Genomic DNA, 18740 nt, shown 5'->3' with positions numbered 1-18740 from the left:
GTGACCAACTGATCAACAGACAGACAGATAGACAGATAGATCAATTAATTCTTGAGATTCTAGTATTTGATAAGCCTGTTAAATTTTCATCATTCTATTTGAATATTAAGGCATTCAAAGATGTAATAGTAGTAAAATATGTGACATTTCATTTTTAATTAATGAAATTAATTGGTCTCATTAATGATGCCTTTTTTTCGTGTAACAATTAATTTAAAATGTATATCATATTAAATTAAAGAATAACGTTATTAAAGAATAACATGTTCTGCAAAAAAACATTAAAAACTAAAATAATGTTTGGATAGTCCTGGTTTTGCCATATTGCCCTTTACTAGTTTAATATTTTTGCTCTAACCGCTACCTGAATTTAGACATTTTTCACTTTATGTCCTTTGACAATATCCTGAACAGTAAGTATGTTCATGCATTGTTATTAACACGGGCATCTTTACTCATCCTTCCCAAGCCGATCGAATAGCTTTCAAAGTGACTTTCACACCCATGCACACATTCAAATTAACATATCTAATAGATTTAATTCGTTGCTTAATATACTTAACGTCAGAGTGTTGTGATAAACAGATATTTATCTCATTTGTTTCCTGCTTAGGAGGACAACTGCTGTTCTGTCTCATAAATGAAATTACAGCATCGGTTTTTAATGGGATAACAGTGCAGTGTGATTAGACACCACCACATGCTCGGCAGCTTTGCACCCCTTTCCCAGCACTCCACACTGTGTGGGATTTCTTTTTTCTTTATTGGCATGGAGAGAGTAATGCCCGGACACAATTAATGGCTGTTTGTGCTTTTCATAGTTTGATAAATCATCGTGAATTTGTGATTGTTTATTTGATTTCTTTTGAGGGCTTTTGTTTTAATGTATTAAATATGTGATGTTTTTCATGCAAGATTTAAGAGGATGTTATTACATTAATGTGCAAACCAGCTGGGATGAAATAAACTGAAAACTGAAAAGGCATGTGAGTGCCTACAGGACAATAATGCCCAAGTACTGTACTATGATTCCTTGTGAAATTAACTTATGTATGCATTTGAATGCACAGCCTGACATGTGGTAATGTGAACAAAAGCACTGGACACAGGCAGACTATAAAAATTAATCCTTGACCAGTGTATGTGTATTTTTGTTCCAAAAGTTATGAGTGGTAAAAAAATATTTTCTACTCATTTAAATTACCATTTCGTCACCTTGGATTTATAAGGTTCTATCTGCGTTTTGAATAAATTTGACATGTTGAGCTTCAAAGTTTTTGCATCCCATAGCAAACATTATGTCTGTAACATTTGTTTTTAAAATAAAAGTCTTAAAATGTAAACAACTTGAAAAAAAAAAAATTCCAAAATGTAAATAAGATGTCATTTAAAAAGAATATCTCAATAACTCAATTTTGACAAAAATGTCAGATAGAACCTTATAATTCTAAGGTGACAATTTGGTTATTTCCTCACACATGTACTTATCAGTGTATGCACCTATTGATTTTGTCATCTTCAGTAGTTTGTTGTTTTTCCCAGTGCTTCTTATAGACTTCTGAAATTGTCAAATGAGCAAAGGGGACTCAGTGACTGTATCAATGACACACCAAAAATTAACCAAACCCTCTCTTTCTTTACTGTCACTAACGACTTCAATTGTTAACCTAAAGTAAAGCTTATTTATAAAATAATTTCGAGAGCATCACGTGCTTATAATTGATCACGGCTGGTCCCGCATTATCCTATTTATGATTCACATATTAGACGATTTCTAAGTCTCCATAAAATGTTCCATACCATAGTCATCTTTGTTCTAAAGAGAATTCCCCCTTCCTTCCCTAGTCCTCCTTTTTTCCTAGATAGGTGGCATTATGGCCCAGTGGTTAGCACTGTTGCTCCACAGTAAGCCAGTTGGCATTTCTGTACAGAGTTCACATGTTCTCCCTGTGATCGCGTAGGTTTTCCCCAGGTCCCAATTTCCTCCCACCATCCAGAAACATGCAACTTAAGTTAATTGACTAATCCAAATTGGCACTATAGACATGCTCCTAGTAAGAAGTTATCTCTTCATAACAATCCTTAATTGCTCACTAGCTTCAAAAAGCAGGGGGAGTTTTTGAGATCTACAGTACCTGAGCTCAAACTCCACTCTTGCCCTGCAAACGGGAGGGAGCCCCAGGCTCGAGGATCTGATTATCTCAGGCCTCTCTCCTGGGAGAGAATGCCAAACACGCTTTTTTAATCAATCATCAGCTAATTGTGAACTCTTGAAAGGGTTAGTACAACCAAAAATAAAAATATAAATTCTAAGATTTACTCACCCTAAATGCTTTAGGCGTATGACTTTCTTTTTTCAGTCAAATCTGGTTGAAGTTACTTTAAAATTTATATTGGGCTTTTCTAGCTCTGTAATGTTTTTTTTTTTTTTTAATCAACCCAATCAAGTACAAAACACATCCATTCTCAATAAAAGTTGCTTCAACCAGCTGTAAGGGTGAATAAATGTCTCCTTTGTCAAATTGATGCAGTTTTGTACAAAAAATTATATTTAAAACTTGAACAATTTTGTCGTTTATAAAATTTACAATTTTTTTTTTACAAAAAACATGTTTAGACCATTGAAAAGAAAAAAGACAGCCATTGACTATGTAGAGCTGGAAGATCCTAAAGTAAACCTTAAAACATCTATGATTGGATTTGACTGAAAGTCAGAAAATGCCTTATTTTAGGGTAAGCAAATAATGGCTAATTTAATTTTTTTGCAGCCAACACTTTAAATTATAAAACTTCACTTGAAAGGTGTTGGTTAACCAAAAATATGCATAAATTGTCATGTATGATAAATATGTATTATATTTGTTCAGTGCAAGATGTGAATTGTCCTATTATGATGTGAATATAAATTATTTTTCCCCAAGCTTTTTTTTTTTACTTTGCACATTTTTACTTTACATTTTACTTGCACAAGGTGTCAACATCGATCTGGGATGTAGTTTCACAGTTGTAAAAGACAGCAAACTACTGAAGGCAGCAAAGGCAACAGAAGCCCACAATTAAACAATTAAGATATATCCACAACTCTACTTTAAATACATATAGGGATATTTTATCACTCAAAACTTTTGAAAGAAGAAACACAAACATATCCTTTCCTTTCAATTCAAAACTTCTTTTTTTCATTTCCATTGTCAGAAGCACCAAATAAAAAACGTACCATATAACTTTTTTGACATCGTTTTGTAGAGGTACCAAGCTCAACAGTACGGTAAAGGATGGGGCCTCTGAAAGCTGATGATAATCGTCACTTGTGTGTATTGTACAATTAGCCAGGGGAAAAACAACACAGGAAGTACACAGTAATAATACAATGATTATGCAATGATAGTGGTCTACAAAGTGGTCTACTTGTGAAAAACAGACACATGCCAAGAAACATCAACAGGATCTATATTCTCCACTGCTTACAAGGCAATTTACATGTACTTACAAGCACACTGTAAGTAATAATTACAAATGTAATGTAAAAATACAGTACAATTAAAATAATTTATTCACAGTGTGCTTTTAAAGTTACAGCCTTACTGGCAAACAAATTTGTCTGTAAGTTACTGTAAACTTTACAGTAAATCTTTTACAGTTCAGATAAAAAAAAAACACATACTGTGCTAATTAAGTAATTCACATTGTGCACACTGAACATTTTACTAACAAAAGACAGAAGAATACTTGGGGCTTAAGAAAGTTTTGTTCACCCGTAGATTGTCCTTTGCTCTTGTAAGACCCTTCACTCACACACATGCCTACTGATTAAACAACAACAAAAACTCCCTGTGTTAAGTCTATCATTTCCGTCAAGGTCGCGACTCAAGGGCACCATCGGTTGACAGCCTGCATATAGAAGAGAACAACTGGCAGCAAATACAATTTCCTGGAGACAAAGAGAGTGAGAAAATAAATGAGGGAGAAGAAAACACAAGGTAAAGACGCAACTGAACGACATCAGCAGTGAAGGGAGTAATCATCACTGTGGGGTGACAAAACGGGTTTGTCTGCTGACACTCCGCTTTAAAATTTTGATGAGTACAGTGAGCTTTTAGCTGCTGCGTCTTCATAACTTAGAAGCTTGTCTGTATAAAACAGAGAGATCAAGCGAACATCCACCTACTAAAAAGAAGTTACAAAACATGTGCACACTTGTACTCCAAAACAAAGCCATTAGTGCTATTATTGTGCTTGAATGTGCTGAAAATAAGCTCTGTCTACAGCAAAATGCTAAGACTGTATTTATAAGCAAAGCCTACATAAAAAAATGTGTGACAAAGAAACGGATTGTTTGCAGCATTTCCAATTAAATCATAATAGGAAGCTAGTGTGTTTTACGAGAGCTTTCTACTAGTAACTGTAAGGTTTTATATGAAAATATATTCCTGCATTTGTTGATACTGGTATCAAACACCTACTGCAGTTCAAAACATCTTAAAGATATTGGTCACATATTTTGAATGTCCGTTTGTTGAATTTAAGTTAGATTGTAATTAATTCTTATTAGATTATAAGTGGATTGTTAGGTTGGGGTTGGGATTAGGATTAGTGTAAATTGACATGTACTTGCAAAGTTTCTTATAGTCAGTTAAATGTCTGTTGAACGATCAGTATAAACATTAAGCAAACAGTATACTAATGTTCAAATGGGCTGTCAAAATAAAGTGTTATCAAGATATTTAGAATGATGTATGTGATACAATATGTTTTCCAAATCTCTAATTGACATTTATTTATTAATTTCATTTTTCATTTGTATTTCTTTTTTTTTTTTTTGATAGTTGATTTGATAGTTTTTGATAATTCGTTTAATGAAAGTCATGTAGTAACCAAAACTGTTTAGCCACCAACATTCTTCAACATATCTTTCTTGTTTCATTGAATGAAGAAAGCAAAACATCCAGTTTTGAAACAATATGAGATAAGAAAATGTCCTCTATAGTTATTGCAGAATCATCGACTTTAAACCTTAAAATTTTCGGAGTATGTCTGATAATAATTTTTTTTTCTTTTGGAGAAAGTCTTATTTGTTTTATTTTTGCTAGAATAATAGCAGTTTTACATTTTTTAAAAACCAGTTTAAGTTCAAAATGATTAGCCCCTTTAAGCTAGATTTTTTTTCAATAGTCTACAGAACAAACCATTGTTATACAATACCTTGCCTAATTACCCTAACCTGCCTATTTAACCTAATTAACCTAGTTACGCCTTTAAATCACACTTTAAGCTGTATAGAAGTGTATTAAAAAATATATTATTTACTCACATCATGGCAAAGATAAAATAAATCAGCTATTAGAAATGAGTTTTTAAAATGATTATGTTTAGAAATGAGTTGAAAAAAATCTTCTCTCCGTTAAACAGAAATTGGGGTGAAAAACGAACAGTGGGGCTAATAATTCAGGGGGGTTAATACATTTCCACACAGTCAAAATGTCCTGTTTAGCATGGTTGATTCATGCTGATGACAGTATTTCCAAAAGTGAATGCAACCAGTGCTTAACAGAGAATTTATGAGGGGGTTTCCACCTCTGTACCAACATTTTCTTTGTAGCAGTTGAAGCAGCTAACCAAAATTTACAGAGCTTTTCATTTAAGGGAAATTCATTCAACAATAACATTACAGGACATTTGGGGAAACAAAGTTTTGTAACTTTAAATAAAATGTCCAGCACAGAATCCCAAAGTTTCTGCATCTCCGGATATTCTCGCATCATGTAAAAAGATATCTGTGCACTGGTTTACAGAACCTACAATAAGGATGTGAGGATAAACCTATGATATGCTGTATACGTGTGGTAAAATATGCCCCGACAGTGACTTTTTACCACTAATATAACCTCATTAAAATCACTGACAAATAGATATGTAAATAATCATATATAAACATGCATAAAACAGCTTTTTATAAGAACTTTCATGCGTGGTTCATTATTTAATTCATATTTAGACTTTGTGTATAATTGACTCACTATTTATAGTTAATTTTCATTTCAGATACTCTTAAAAACCTGTAAATGCTTATTTTACTCATGTCTTTCATTTCTACCCAATTCATTAATCACATTTTTATCATCCATTAATTTCTCTGTGTGACTATATGCGACATCCCATATTTCTCCGTTTTTCCCCCTGAGCGTTTCATTACCGCTATCAAATGCTCTCAACAAGAATTCAATTCCTTTTTCTCATCCCCACGGTTTTACGATTTCTCTGTTGTTCAGCCCAGTGTTTGACCTACAGTGTACAGCATTAGCATGAACCTCACATTCCTGATTACTTTTCTTAAAAACGGTATGTTCATCCTGAATCCGAGAACCAGGAAAACAGTTCTTAAGCTTGTTTTATACAACTGTCCAAAACAATCAGAAAAATGGATTACGACTTCACAGATTCACAGTTCTGCACTTTCAATACTCTACTCTTTTCTTTGGTGTACAGTGAAATTCTTGCTTCATGCATTACAGTACATCTTATTCAACATCTAACAAACAAATGTAGTTGCTTTTTAATGCATACACACAGAGAAATGTGTACAGAGTTCATAGGCTTGTTTCTCAAGATGGTCCTCCAGATCTGCAGGATGAACAGAGAATGATCGTACCCTCCAGATGGTGCTGGATTTTCACACTGGACTCATTAGACATTTAATCATCTCTGGTCCGCAGAGCCATGAACCCTGAGGGACAAGGCTGTCCAATGTCCAACGGCCATCTGACCTCACAGCCTGGCCACTGATGAGCCAAACAGATAGAGAACAGACAGCCGGGAAGAGCCTGTCCTTTTGGAAATGGACCGTGCTGTAAAATATTCCTCAGCATTTTAGCACCTGATTTGTGATACAGAAAGCTTTGCAAGAGCACAATGGATTTACAGCCAGATTCCTACGACTCTGATATTCAGTTTAACTCTAGTCTGTTGGGAGCAATAATATTCAGATTGTATCAGGAGAGTCTGATAGAGCAAAAGCTCATCGGCACACAAGAGAAACACAGACTGGAAAATGCATTCCTCGGCCAGGGTTAAGCAAAACTCAATAAACATTCCAATTCACAGAAAAGTTCACAGACTTAAACACCTAATGCAATAAACTGACTTTATTTTCATGAAAATAATACAGAGACAGATATTCAATTAATGAAGATTCGCTTCACCATGGTTCTGCACAGAATACTATTATATAGAAGTGCATGGATTTTAAACTATGTACAGTATCTTAATGTTTGCTTCACATATCTGTCACCATATGATTGAAATTTCTAATATACCTGAAGTAAACTTGATAGTTCATCTGGTATACACAAAAAGACACTGACATCTTATGAAGTGAAAATATCAGTCTAAAGAGAATTATTACAAATGAAATGTGCACATCCATTGCAGACACTTCATTACAATCCTTCTTTGTTTATACAATAAATGCACATCCTCATAGGAGTGTGGTTTTCTGGTCGGACTGGATGATTCATTGAAATTCATGAAACAAAATTGCGATTGTCATGCACATCTTGTCAGGGAAGGATGGTTGTATGATCAGTAGTAAATCTCCGAAGGCCAGAGGGCAATCTCTCCCAGAAACTACCCATGAAAAACAAACCCAGTAATTCCCCTTGGTGTTGCATTATAAACAGATTTAATTGGTTTTGTCAATTCAGTGTAACTACAAATCACATAAGAGACATCTCACATAAGGATTTATTCCATACACTCGACATTATAATGTACACTTAAGTTATAATGTAAGTTTAGAGTAAAAATATACAGTTGAAGTCTGAATTATCATATTTCCCAAATGATGTTTAAAAAAAAACAAGGAAATGTTTACATTATGTCTCATAATTTTGTTTTCTTCCAGAGAAAGTCTTATTTGTTTTATTTCAGCTAGAATAAAAGCAGATTTAATTTAAAAAAAAAAACATTTTAGGGTCAAAATTATTAGCCCCTTTAAGCTTTTTTTTTCTGATTGTCTACAGAAAAAAACATAGTTATAAAATAACTTGCCTGATTACCCCATCCTGTTTAGTTATCCTAATTAACCTTGTTAAGCCTTTAAATGTCACTTTAAGCTGTATAGAAGTGTCTTGAAATATATTTAGTAAAATAATATTTACTGTCGTCACGGCAAAGATAAAATAAATCGGGAGATTAATAATTCAGGGGGCAAATAATTTTGACTTCAACGGTAGATATATATATATATATATATATATATATATATATATATATATATATATATATATATATATATATATATATATATATATATATATATATATATATATATATATATGAGGTATTTTTACATGCAGCATTTATTACACAGAATCGTAGTTCATTAAGAAGTAAAGAAAGAAGCTGTGTAAATCACAAAATGATTATCATTTAATTAAACAGATGTTGAATGTGATTTTGTGTAGCTTGTCAGTGATGCTGCTCTATCTGAAAGCACACGCTGGAGGTTTACTAGAACCAGCTTTATTCCTTCCATTAATCAAATTCTGGCAAGTTAACTTCAACTTCTAAGCTTGTATCTATATTGTATAGGCATTTTAGAGGTGGACGAAATTAGATTTAAACTGAACCAAGTAAAGCAGATCTAAGTGATGCCATGCTGACTGACAGATGTGCATGATACACACTTAGAACCTCACTTTTTGTTATTTACAAGGTCACAGTTTACTTCTTCCTGTGAGTATTGCAAATATTTAACCAATGAAAGTGATTACAACTATAAAAGGTAACATGCGGTGAGAGTCTTAGTCTAGAACTGCTGTCATAGCCAATACTGACTTAAAAGCCTTTGCATAACACATTATTGTGTAACATGCAATCTACCAGTCAAAATTTTCGAGTCAATTTTTTTTCATGTTTTTTTTTTTTTCTGTTCATCAAGGCGGCATTTACTAAATGTAATAAAAAATGTTAAATTGTTAAATATTTATTACAATTTTAAATAACTGCTTTCTTATTGTATGTAGTTTCAAATGAAATTATTTAATAATAATAATAATAATTTATATTAGAGTGATTTCTGAATGATCATAAGACTCTTGATGTGTGTAATGAAGCTGAGAATTCATTTTTAAAATCACTGGAATAAATTATGAAATTAAATTATAAACTACTTTTGAACAGTTATTTTACTGTATTGTGCAATAACATTTCACAATTTTACAATTTGTTCTGTATTTTTATTTAAATAAACGCAGCCTTGGTGAGCAAAATAAGCTTATTTTAAAACATTTAAAAATCCTACTAACCCCAAACATTTGACCGGTAGAATATATGATGAAATTTGGCCGAACAAAATCTGCACTTGCCTCAGATGCAGCTGTTTTGACAGATTACATGCATATGTCCAACATTAACTGGTCAAAAGACCTCCACCATGAAACTGATGTGAGTAAAATGCTAATAATATAGTGACACATGCAAGTGAAAAAAAAAGCCTTCAATTTAATTTACAGGTTTGGACAAAGACATTTGTGCTCAGCAGCAATGAACTGTACTGCTTCATATTGTTTTTAACAAGCAGAACAAAAAGCTACAGCTCTGTGATACACACTCTCAATATCAGCTATGACGTTTAGCTATTGAAGATAGTGTTTAGAAAGACAAAGACATGAACTTAAAATGTGCAGACATGAGACCCTGTGTAGGACACACTGTGCACAACACACTGCAGCTCTGAAGTTAAATTTAATATAGTAGGTAGAATTTTTTTCCCCAAACGTGAAGAAACATTAACCTTTTAGTACAACTCATCGGCTATTTGATTTACTGCTGCAATATGTGCATGAACCAATGTAATAAAAGGTTCCTTCCCACAATCACATGTATCCGTTTCTGAGAAAATTGAACACACTTTTTTTAGCACTGGACATTTCCCTTTTAAACTGCCGCAAAACATGCAAGTGACACTATCGTTTCTGCATGCTGTCACCACAGGCATGTATTTTCCATAAGCCTGGGTTGGATAAACAGCATGTTACTTCTGGAATCATTTTGGAATTCCAGTTGCATTATTCAGATCAAATAATCCTGATGCCTATGATGCATCCAGAGACCAAAGGCAGTCATACCTCCGACTGCAGTCACATATCACCCTCTCTTCCTGTGGATCCTCTTCAGGCACTTTCCATTCCATTTACTCACCAAAAGTTCATTTCCACTGAATACACATCCATCTATAAGCCAGAGGGATAAATGAGACTGAGAGCCGAATATCCATATTCAATTTCTCTCGTGCACTGAGGGATGCAGTCAGCAGACTGCCAATTTAAAAGAGAGAAAAAAAAGCTGCAGTGACATCTTTCTCTATGAGTACCCCTGTCTCACCTGGATGAAGCCACTGAGAGCCAGATCATGAAAAGTAAATCCCTGATATTTTCAGAATAACCCATTAATGAGACCATTAAAAGGTTATTTCAGAAACATGAAAATGATGTCATTATTTACTCACCCTCATGGCATTTCAAATAGGTTTGCAATTATTTTCATGCATAAAAGTAGAATTTGTATGAATTCTTATTATGAGCATGTATAGTGACTGTCAAGCTCAAAAAGCACTCAAAAGACCACCATAAAACCATCTACTGTATATCTGTGATTCTGAAACCTTTTATCCCAAGGCCACACATTGATTTTCCTTATAGAATGACTGTATGTGTACAGGTGCACAGTTTCACCACTATACATATTACAGCATTTTTAGTAGTTTTTTGACAGTGCCCATGACAGTGGGGATTGTATTGAGAACACAGACATTTTTGTGAAATCTTTCAAAATTCATTCATTCATTCATTCATTTTCTTTTCGGCTTAGTCCCTTTACTAATCTGAAGTTACCACAGCGGAATGAACCGGCAACTTATCCAGCACATGTTTTACGCAGCGGATGCCCTTCCAGCCGCAACCCATCACTGGGAAACATCCACACACACTCATTCACATTCATTCTCTACAGACAATTTAGCCTACCCAATTCACCTAAAGCATGTCTTTGGACTGTGGGGGAAACAGTTTAAAAATAAACTTATTTCATTTTAAACTTAATATTAGAAATACAAAAATACATTAGAACATTATAGTATGTAAGTTTGACACCCAGTGGTTGAACTAGGTATTGCACTCCTGGATCAAAACAAACGTATGCGCAGGTTGCCAGATTAAGGAACCCTTTCTAAATAAAAGTGATGGCACCCAATAGAAGAAATATTTTCCATAATAAAAAAATTGTTTTTGTCCTAACCAACACCTCGAATTGATATGCGAGAAACGGCTTCTATTTCTCACAGGTGAACAATAGAAAACTGACAATTATCACCTCAGGTAAACCGCGTGTGCTTTATTCAGTGTTAAATGCAGTGTTTGAATGGCATTTTAAAGGGCCATGAAACCCCCTCGTTTCAGCAGGGTGTTTTCACACCTCTTCTTTGGAAAAAGTCAGAAAAGTGGGCGTGTCCAGCTCTGTTTAGGGGGGAGTGTCGGAGGAACTAAAGTGGGAGGGTGTGGGAGTGTCGATTTGGGCACGCGCGAGTTTCAGAGTCAAAATACACACACACACACACACACACACATACATACAGGAGAATGTGATGGTGTTTAACCTACATGGACATCTGTAGTCGAATTATTAGCCAAATTATTAAATGGTGGACTTTAACTGCAGTTTGGCTCTTTCATTCAGGGAATTCATTCATGCCCCTCGCGACACACGAGATATTTGATTCGAGGAGCTGCTCTAAGCGTGTATTTTTCATGCAATGTTTTATACCGCACGGCGAATGAGAGAAAAAAACCCTCTGCATTTCCCAGAAACTTAGATGCACACGACAGGTAGTGTCAGAAAGCCGCGTGTGTTATTCCGGTCACTAAATGCGGTAAAAACCCTACACGAGGTTAAAGTTTAGTTGTGGTGCTAACGTGTTTACACCCGGTGCAATAGTTTGTTAGATACGAACAAACTGAATAAACAAAGAGCACTGGTCGCTCACTTACCAAATCTGTAGAGACAGGACAATCACCAGCAACTAGAGCCGCTTTGAAGAGAACTAGAGTCTCTTGAACTAGAGTCTTTATGAAGAGAATACTACAAACGATTCCAGATCCCAGCGTTTGCAGATGAGAACAGCTCTCAGGTAAACAATAATCCTCCTTAGACACGTAAGTTATTGTTGTCGAGCGTCGCGTACACTGTAATCCACACGTGAGTCTGAGCTCTCACAGAGAGAAAATGAAAACGAAACTTAACTGCAGCAAACTATAAAAGCAACACTTCACGCTTGTTTTGCCAACCCAACGTGGCGTCTCTGTCCTGAAAACACGGTGATAGTAATGAATATTAATGAAGTAGCACAATAGAGTGCGCTGATTGGTTTGACCCAAGCCTTACTCATGCATTAATGCAACACACTGTAAGACGTAATAAGACTCACTCAGGCCCAGATGCCCAGTCTGCACGCTGGAATACACGCTATTATGTCATGACCGTGACGCAGCTTCAAAAATTCGTTTCAAACAGGAAGTACGAATTTGCTTAAAATAACGCAAAAACAACCAATTTACACTTTTTAGTGAAATATAGGTGTCCTAATAGTGTTTTTAGCAGTGTGGGACACATATACGACTGTCAACAGCTCAAAAAATGTGTTTTGGTGTTTCGTGACCCTTTAAATGACATGTATTGCCATATGCTGAAAGCAGCAGCAGATATTTAGATAGCAGATAGATAGCAGATCAGTTTTTGAAAATAAAATAAATCGTCTGAAATTTAACTTTAAGTTTTAAAGTTCAATTTCAGACGGTTTATTTTATTTTATATAATCATTTATCATCCCTCTAAACACATATGAGTGATTCAGCATGTACATTTTATAATGTTAAAGAGGCTTAATATGTATTAAATAGATTATAAACCTTACCATTTCGCGAGAGAGTGCATATTCTTCTGAATGGCTGTATTTAAATTTCTGTCATGTTTCGTCTGGTGCAAATAGCCAATTGCTTATCATTGAGTTTCTCGTCATGAAGCACAATGTTAAGTAGAACACACAATTACAACGTAACCTGCTCACCTAATGTTTTTATATTATTTGCTAATTAATAACCACCTCATGTGGAAACAAATCTGTGTCTAATTTTGGAGTCTACTACTTTCCACCAGAGGTTGCATTTTGGTCACGGGCTGCTTTCGGAGCCTTTTCTGAAAGAATAAATTAATGAATGAAATATGCGGTTTTCCACCAAGGCAGCTCGGGGTGCTGAAATATAATTGGCTAAACTGGCATTCGGCAGGTTATTTACCAAAACAAAGACGGACGCTCTGGCACGGAAAACACATTTTCAAAGCAGAATACCTGTCTTCAGCAATGTTTTTTTGATAAACAAGAATGTTCACTTGGCATGTTTCTTAAATATCTGCATACATTTTATGGTATTTTTATGCTTTAGAAAAGTTAAAAAAAAACTCACATACAGCACCTTTAAGTTAAGATCATGTTTCATTAATAGTGTTCCAAATTTACAACTTTAAATATATTAAAAGATAAGTATAAACATTGCAATTCACTTAGACAGCTTTAAAAGGCAGTTTTGGAAACCCCAGATTCTAGATTTCCACTACCAAATAGTGTCATTTTCCATTCAGGACCGATCAGGGGTGTCAAACTCAGTTCCTGGATTGAGAAGCTTATTATTTCAGTTTTCAAATAATCTAATTCTGAATTTTAAAAAAGACCCAAATGTAAACCAAATGATCTAATTATATCATTTGTCCTTGTGTGATTCGTGACCAACTATTAGGAACATCCCAAAACTAAGTTTTACTTTCCAAGAGAAATATTAAGCATTCAAATTTTAATTTAGAAATCACAAGTCTCTGCTGCACAACAATTACAGTTTTTTGATTATATCCACATTAATTCCAAGATTTCTGGGATTCAATCACAGTGCAAAGATAATGCAATTATATTTTCCCCATTTATATGACTCCTTTAATTGCATGGACAAGCCAACGGTTTACAGGCCTCCCTGGTACATTTGACACTAGATATTGCCATACACATGAAAAGCATTGTCCCTTTTTCATCAAACATCCAAAAAGTAGCTGAAAGGATTGGAATGACATGAAGGTAAACAGAGAGACAAGAACTGCCCTTTTTACAGCCACAGATTAGCAATATGAATATATAAGTTTCCAACTAGAAATCAAACCTTTTGTCCATCATAATTTAAATGAAACGATTTCATTACCACATAAACAAGAGTATTGAAAATCCACCTAATTAGACCCCTGAAAGGTTACATAGAAGACCAACCTCCTTGATTAAACAAGCCTGACTGACATCTTAGATCAGTTTTGCCAGCATGCAATAATTACATTGTCACTTCGCACAAGAAATCAATAATTAACTGTTCGATGCGAATAAGCCTGCATTCAGTCATTATACTCAGCTTAATTAAAAGAAATTCTTTACACCATAATCAAAGAGATTCATATTCACACCCTCGTCACTCCATCAGTGCCGCTATTTAAAATGAAGGAATCTGAAGAGGCAATTTAATGATTCTGCTTATTCAGTAAAAATCTGTGGGGAATAAACATCAGATTTTTTGTTGTTTGGATGTTAAATAAAACCATAAGCCTTTCCTGCTGTAATCTTTTTTTCCATCTATTTCTCATTAATGCTGTATAATGTATTAAAAGGCTCAGAGTCTGCCTTCCTCAATCCCTTTTTTTTCCATTCCCGCTCTCATGGTCCATTTTTCCAAAGTCAGCAGTACGTGCTAAATAACAGTCTTTCAATTTGACGGTGGGCTTTAATAAGAGGACAAAGCTTCCCACAGGTGTTTCATCTCCTGAGTCACTCAGGCCTTGGCAGGAATGACAAGGTGGGGAACGAGGTGACAGCAAGTGTCTCAGTCTGTTCCTCACACTCCCATTGCCAGACCTCTGCACACTGCAGGCGAATCTAAACTGAAGATTTACAGTATGAGGGGCTTTTAAACACGATGGTCATTAAATAGAGGCAGTGGGCTACATCATCCAAGTGCTCAATGAATTCAAGGCCAATAAACTGAATATTATTTCCAAAGGCTGTTTGCATATTCATTCACTTGGCATCTGCTTCTGCATCAGATCCAAATTCGTTCAAGGCCGTTGTGAATAGCCTGATGTTAAGAGGCTACCAGTTCTTTAATGCACTGCCAAACGTTTGCCTTTTCATTGTGCTGCATGATATAATTATTGTAGAAACCCTTTAAATAGCCATTTAAATCACGATTTCAAACTACAACCAACATTAAAGAAACATTCCGAGTTATTTGCAACTTGGTGTCTATGGACAGCATCTGTGGCGTGCTGTCGATTATCACAGACAATAATGAGCTCAAAAATGAGCTAGTAATGTGTTTACAACTTACAACGAGTGCCTAACAGCGGGTGGGAGGGTTTAAAAGCAGAAATATTAAGCTTGTATTTTTAATAAAGTACTTGAATAAAATCTTGGGGAGAAATAATATGCTTGTGCTGTAATAGTGCCAAAATAAATCATAATTTCCAAGCAGAACTACTTTTCAATAACTTCTGGTGGTGCTTATACATAAGCAATTGCTGCGGAGTGTGTGTATTTCCGTTTAAACAGTGATTTATGGATCATGAAGAAAATAACTTGTACACTTTTCCAATTAGCTAGCTTCTTAAGTTGCATCCTGTGAATCATAGCTAACTTTATACTATATACATTCATCTACACTCACCGGCCACTTTACTAGGTACATCTGTCCAACTGCTCATTAACATAAATGTCTAATCAGCCAATCGCATGGCAGCAACTCAATGCATTTAGGTATGTAGACATGGTCAAGACATTCAAACCAAGCATCGAAATGGGAAAGAAAAATGATTGAAGTGACTTTGAACGTAGCATGATTGTTGGTATCAGACGAGCTGGTCTGAGTATTTCTGAAAGTGCTGATCTACTGGGATTTTCACGCACAACTATCTATCTTTATATCCAGTGAGCGGCAGATCAGTTCGAGCAAATGCCTTATTGATGTCAGAGGAGAATGGTCAGACTGGTTGGAGCTGATAGAAAGGCAACAGTAACTCAAATAACCACTCGTTACAACCGAGGTATGCAGATGAGCACCTTTGAAAGCACAACACGTCCAACCTTGAGGCAGATGGGCTACAGCAGCAGAAGACCACCTCGGATGCCACTCCTGTCAGCTAAGAACAGGAAATTGAGGCTACAATTCCCACAGGCTTACCAAAATTGCACAATATAATATTGGAAAAACATTGGCTGGTCTGATGAGTCTCGATTTCTGCTGCAATATTCAGATGGTAGGGTCAGAATTTGGCATCAACATTATGAAAGTATGGATCCAGGGGATCCAGGGAAGGTGTTCGGAATATTTTCATGGTATCCTTTGGGCCCATTAGTACCAATTGAACATAGTGTCAATGCCACAGCCTACCTGAGTATTGTTGCTAACCACCTCCATTCCCTTTATGACCACAGTGTACCCATCTTCTGATGGCTACTTCCATGATATAAAGCATGAATCATCTCAGACTAGTTTCTTGAACATGACAATAAATTCACTGTACTCAAATGGCCTCCACAGTCACCAGAACTCAATCTAATGGAGCACCTTTGGGATGAGGTGGAACAGGAGATTCACATCATGGATGTGCAGCCGACAAATCTGCAGCAACTGAGAGATGCTATTATGTCAATATGGATCAAAATATCTGAGGAATATTCCCAGTACCTTGTTGAATATATGCCCCAATGGATTAAGGCAGTTCTGAAGGCAAAAGGGGTCCACAGTACTAATAAGGTGTACCTAATAAAGTGGCCAGTGAGTGTATATACGGTATATCATCAAATGTCTGTCAATCCATAAATCCACCAGTCTATCTATTCCATCCACCCATTTATCCACCTGTCTAACTGTCAATCCATCGTTTTATTCACCACATACTTAAAACAGTTCATCCATCCACCGATCCATTCATTGTTTATCCACATCTCCATCGATCTTTTTAAACCACATGTCTATTTTTCCATACATCCATTTATCCACATTCCCATTCCTCTATCCATTTATTTATCCACCTGTTCATTTTGTTTGTCCATCTATAAATCCATTCACCAATCTATTGATCTGTAGATTGTAAAAGTGTATTTATACACTTGTCCATCTTTCCACCCATAAATTTATATCTGTCCATCCATACATTCATCCATCTGTACAATCAATGTAAATGCTATGAAGTCTGCTTGAATCCATGTAAACCATGTTGTATAGAACATGAAAAATAGGTTCACTTTTTATTTAACTACACTCATAAATTACCAATGTGTGGTTAGATTCTAATCCTTTCGCAAATTGTGTGATATAATAAACCAATCCATATTTTAAGCCATTTTTCAGTTGGCTAAACAGGCTGCTTCCATTATGATTCTATTTACTGTAGACACATTTTCTGCTCTTTTATACACATCAAGATATACCGTAGATCTGCCGTGACTGACAATGTGCTGACACTAAGTGGCAATAGTGAAAATATTTTTTTCCACTATGGTCCACTTAAGCCCAGAGTTGACTGTCACTCTCGTCAAACGGCTGATCTAATCACTGAAGCACATCTTAAGGACAGCATGACTGGCCTGTCCAAATGGTGCCGTCACAGGGTCTGTCATTACACAGAGATGCCATTTAATTAATCCGGACAAACCAGCTTTTCTCAAGAGGCTTTAAAGTGTCCAGAGTTTAGTACACCAAAGAGATGTTTATTTATCTGTCTATTCTCAGTCAGATCTCAGTCTATCATTCTATCTATTTGCTCTTCTGTTTGTCCATTTATCCATCTATACTTCCATTCTTCCAACTTTCAGTCTATTTACTCATCTGTCCATCCATCCTTCCCTATTTATTTATCCATCTACCTGTTAATGTGTCCATCCATTCATCTATCTGTCATTTTGTTCATTCATTCATTCATTCATTCAACTGTCTCTCTATCCATACACGTTTATCTGTCCACCGTTCTGTTCATCCATGCTTCCATCCAGCTGCAAATTCACCTGTCTATTAATTTATGTCTGTCTGTCTGTCTGTCCATTTTTAAATCTATCAATCTGTCCGTCTACCTATCTGTGTTTATCCATCTGTCCATTTAGCCATAAACTGGTTAAAAACAAGTTATCCATAAATCCATCAATCTTTCTGTCCATTTATTTATCTGCTTATTTTATCGACCTCCCATCCATTTTTACTGTCTGTCTGTCTGTCTGTCTGTCTGTATATCACCCTATCTATCATCAATTCATTTGTCCATCCCTCCAACCAAGCATCAACCTGTGTATCTGTCCATACATCCACCCATCCATCTGTTGATATATCGGCCTGTCCATTCATCCATCCCTCTGTCCATCCTCACATCTATATATTCATCCATCCCTGCATCTATTTATCTATATTGATATCTAATTTATCCATCTGTCCTTCCATCCATCCAACCGTTCTTCTGTCGCTCTACCAATTTATCCACCTATCCATTTGCTCATAAACTCATTCACTTGTCCATCTGTCCATCTATCATACATCTATACATCCATACATACATACATTCATATACCCACCTGTCCATTCATCCATCCATCCATCCATCCATCCTCACAT

The 18740-nt window shown here is 35.5% G+C and overlaps 1 protein-coding gene across 8 annotated transcripts in view; it reads right to left on the bottom strand.

The window, feature by feature from the left end:
- Positions 1 to 18740, bottom strand: part of lysmd1 (LysM, putative peptidoglycan-binding, domain containing 1) — a 314474-nt gene that overhangs the window by 152252 nt on the left and 143482 nt on the right. The window contains exon 5 of one of the 8 annotated variants that reach the window (XR_012391570.1): positions 3096 to 3931. The exons of the other annotated variants lie outside the window; for them this stretch is intronic. The gene's annotated coding sequence lies outside the window, so the exon portion shown is untranslated. Of the gene's footprint in view, positions 1 to 3095; positions 3932 to 18740 lie in introns of those variants that run through there. 8 annotated transcript variants of the gene reach the window in all.

This window comes from Danio rerio, chromosome 16 (genome assembly GCF_049306965.1).
Source record: "Danio rerio strain Tuebingen ecotype United States chromosome 16, GRCz12tu, whole genome shotgun sequence".
In the NCBI taxonomy this organism is placed as follows: Eukaryota; Metazoa; Chordata; class Actinopteri; order Cypriniformes; family Danionidae; genus Danio; species Danio rerio.
This window is presented reverse-complemented; position numbering and strand designations above follow the sequence as displayed.